General features: G+C 44.2%; 1 long non-coding RNA gene across 1 annotated transcript; it reads right to left on the minus strand.

The window, feature by feature from the left end:
- Window positions 1-672: 672 nt before the first annotated feature.
- LOC125547459 lies at window positions 673-2928 on the minus strand. The gene is made up of 3 exons (XR_007300676.1): window positions 2115-2928; window positions 1878-2049; window positions 673-1726 (listed from the first exon to the last, which is right to left on the minus strand). It is a non-coding gene; the product is annotated as an uncharacterized LOC125547459 (long non-coding RNA).
- Between the last annotated feature and the right edge of the window lie 1274 nt (window positions 2929-4202).

Raw genomic sequence — 4202 nt, forward strand, 5'->3', positions numbered from 1 at the left:
AGATTTTGCGTCGGCTGGAAGGAGAACTGATGCAAAACCGCCCTAGACGTGTGGCGGCAGCATCGAACAGCAAGGTCAGAGGAAAAGAAATGTGTGTGACCTAGACCGATCGATTTGTCTTCATAAATTGTGGGCCTACTGTTGCTGGATCTCGGCTTGGTATGTGTGGGCTTGTGCTTTGGGGAGTAGAGAATCAGGCTTCATTTTTCACGTGATTAGGGAGTGATCAGCCCATAGGGGGGACGAAGCTAATCGTTCGGAGCAGCGTACACATGGCAGCCTGATCGCTATCGAATAGAAAATTTTCGTTCGGGGGGGGGGGGGGGGGGGGGGCTCATCCCCCCTTGGATTCGTCCCTGACTAGCACATATGTCCGTGCGTTGCAACGGGAGAGAAAACATTTAGCATGCACTCAATTTTTTTAAGAATTGTATGTGCAAGCACAACCCCCATGTTTTGCTACGAAGAAAGTGCTAGATGCCCTGTGGGAGAGAAAAAGTTTAGCATGCACTCAATTTTTTTAAGAATTGTATGTGCAAGCGCAACCCCATGTTTCGCTACGAAGAACGTGCTAGATGCCCTGTCCACCAAAACAACGAACCCAAAACACCTGACTGCACGCCACGACAACATCGAAATGTTGCCACCCAATGTCAGGGAGGCGTTGCAACGGGAGAAAGAATACCCTTGAACCCATGCATCTACACAGATAAATATCAAGCCAAAAAATTGTTACAATGGACCGCCAAATTCTGGCATGCAAACAGAAGACAATGACAATCTCCATTTATCAAAGAACAAAAAATTGTATGAAACTAAAACTATAAATTTGGTCTCATACTATGAATAATTCATAATACAACAACACTAACTTATCAGGTCAAGGCTACAAATTTTTTCTAGTGAAGTGCAGAACCCATGGGTGATCGACCTTACAAATATGATAATTCTGGTAAGAAAATTGCTTGTCATTTCCATATGCAACAAAATGATCCTTGATAGAACACGTTGACATAGTTCAAAAATGAACCGGGGATCAGACAAGCTTGTGGATTGACCCTTTTAACATTTAGTATGAACTTTGCTAAAAAAACATTTAGTATGAACATGAGTAAATAAATTATAATCATAGAAAATGTGATCTCTGCTGTGGATCACACCTGCAAAATAATGATACAATGTACTTGGATCTAGGAAAAAACTTCTACATAAAATTTTAGAGAAGACTAATACCAAGCTGGGCCTGTCTAGCCATCCTGCCGAGCTCCATCTCAGCTGCAATTTCTGGACCAACTCACTTCTTTGCGATCAACAATGAGCGCAGGCAAGTCACTGTGACAACACATGAATGAGCATATGCATCGAACAAATTGATCAAACAGATGGAGCATAGTTCCATGAATAAACATGCATATTCATTAGACATATTATCTAATTTCAAAGCCTCAACTCTCTGCACATACATGTCTGACAACTGAAGCATCCAAATAATTCAAACCAACAGTTATGCATCACTATGTACATTGCCGATGAAGACCCTCATAAAGTGTTGCTGATTCGGAAAATAACCATGCAAATAGAGGTAGATTCATCAGTGAACATGTGAGTCCTTGATTGCACTGTCATCAAAATAAGCTGGTCATTGCCCATGTTTGTCCCCCAATTAGCTACAAACAGACTATAAGAGCAACTAACAATGCAGATTTGGTTGAGTTAAAAGCATAGCCTGCAAAAGGAATCGGATGCCAAGATTTCACTATTCTTCAGTGCACTGAAGAGCAATGGAAAATGCCAAAAACATCAGTCTTTCCAATAACAGGCATTATATACATGATAATCCATCAGTGCATCATGTATTTTTTTCAATCGGCGATTACCTCAGTTGCTTCTCACTTTTTGCTGCACCTCTTCGAACGCAAATCAGCAACGACCTGCAGTCATGGTATTTCATTCAGGTCTGTAGCATTTAGATCATTGTCATGTCTTGGTAACCATCATGATGTACAGCCCCGGAGATGTCAGCCAACAACACCAGCGTCCATTGGAAATCTGGAACTATGTAGAACCTTGTTCACGTGCATGCCTGTAAGACAAATAACTCATGGGCTTCGTACCTGCTATTCCTGATCCTTCTTCCTTGGACTTCAGTTTGGAATATTGAGGGTCTAACCAATCAGAAGCATTTTAACTCATCTCATCAATCAGCTTATGTTCTAGCTCAGAGCGCCCAACCTTTTCATGTCACTGATCAGTGGACATACGGTAGGTATATAAATCAAAGGCTGGTGTAACCTGCATGCACTTGGGCTCGAGTGATGTGAGGAAGTGGACGACGTCGAGCGCCGAGCGCCAACGTGCGCGAGAAATTAACTTACAACTGAAACTTTGACGAAACTGAATTTTCTGAATCTGATGAAACTTAATCTGACAAAAACTGATGAAACTGAAATTGACGAATCTGACGGAACTTCAGGACAGCATAGGTGGCGCCGTAGTGGCCTCGTGCGAAGGCTGCTGCAGCCTCAGAGGCAGCTGCACGGGGAAGGGGGCAGCCGAGTTGGTCATCATCCCTTGTCGTGGATCATTGAAGCCGTGGGTCGCAGGTGGCGGGAGAGCAGATCCGGGGCTGGGAGGAGTAGCCGCGGGTCGCCAGATATAGGGCGCGTCAATCCTGTACGGGCAGACAGCATGCGGCGGATGAGACCAAGCGGCTAGGGGATTTCATGACGGGGCGACGCCGGCCACCTCCTGCAGCCGCCCGGCAACGGAGAAACAGGTCGCGCGTATGGATGCCGGTGATGGGCGCGGGTGTGGGGGAACTTGGGGTAGGGGTAGGCGGGGCGGCAAGGTAGGCCATGGCAGCGCGTGACGACGGTAGGCGGTCCGGCGGCGCGGCGAGGAGGGGCGACGGCGCTCGGCGACGGGAGGCGGAGCGCCGGCGGGGCGGGGCAAGAGGTGGCGGCGCGCTGGAGTCTTTTTTTTTTTTGAAAGTCGGCGCGCTGGAGTCGAGATGGGATTGGGATTTGGGAGGCAGGGTCGTGAAGGGTGGGTCGGGTAGCTCTTTCTCTTTTTTATCTTTTTTCTAATGTCTTTTTTAGATCTTTAGCGAAACATTTTTTTCACCTATGGATGGCAGTGGTGGGTAATTATTTGCAACTTTATTAATAAAAAGTGACGATGAACTCATAGAGTCAATCCGTGCTTTATTATTATTACAACAATTAAAATATGCCCGTGCGTTGCAACCGGTGAAAAAGTATTATCCCTGCATGGACTCATCCTCCTACTAAATGAACACGTTTTCAAGACTCACAGTAAAGATAATTTTTTTTTTGAAATTATGTACTAAAATGAGATGAGGACTTTTAAAATGCAATTGAAACTAAAAGGGCTACGACGTCAACATGGCCTAATCTTCTATATCTAAATAGCTAGCCCCCACTAACATATTTCTCTCAACATGCAAGTATGCCACATCATCAAGCAACATGCATGGCAAAAGGCCCATCACAATATGCATTCATGCACATGAAAATGTCCACCTCAACATGCAAACATATATTAGATATTTTACAATACATTAATCAAACACAATAAAGCATATGGATTTGCAATTTTAGTTTTTGTAGTATCACTATTCACGTTCCATAGAAATCACATATCATCGAAATGTATTGTAAATATTCCCGCAACAACGTGCAGGGTATCATCTAGTTTAATAAAAGCATCCACAGTAGTTTTGTCCTACAAAGGCAGCCTCCATACACTTCAAGCATCAGAGTTGCTGTCTCCGAGCTTGATGTCCCTCTAGCCTTAAAGTACGTCTCCAACAAATGAAAAAAGTAAAATCAGTTGGTCTCACATACTGTATCTGAAAGCGTTGTAGCTGGTGTGTTTATTAAGGTATCGATTAGAAGCAAGCCGATCCAAGACAGTTGAACAACACAAAATGATGAGTCAAAAAAGTGAAATCACTGTTTGGAACAAAATGAAACAAAGAAGGTGGCAGGCTGCCGACCTTATATTTCAAAACAGGCCAGAGCCTGATGAAGTAACAAGTATCAGTACAAGTACAACTTGTTTGGTGCACCAAGGTGCAACATACAAGCAGGCTGAAAGAAGAAAAGAGGAAGGAAGAGGAAGGGGAAGGGGAAGGGGAAGGGAGGGGAGAAGGATTACATCATTCGTCTACACACTATGCA

This window comes from Triticum urartu, chromosome 3 (assembly GCF_003073215.2).
Source record: "Triticum urartu cultivar G1812 chromosome 3, Tu2.1, whole genome shotgun sequence".
NCBI lineage: Eukaryota > Viridiplantae > Streptophyta > Magnoliopsida > Poales > Poaceae > Triticum > Triticum urartu.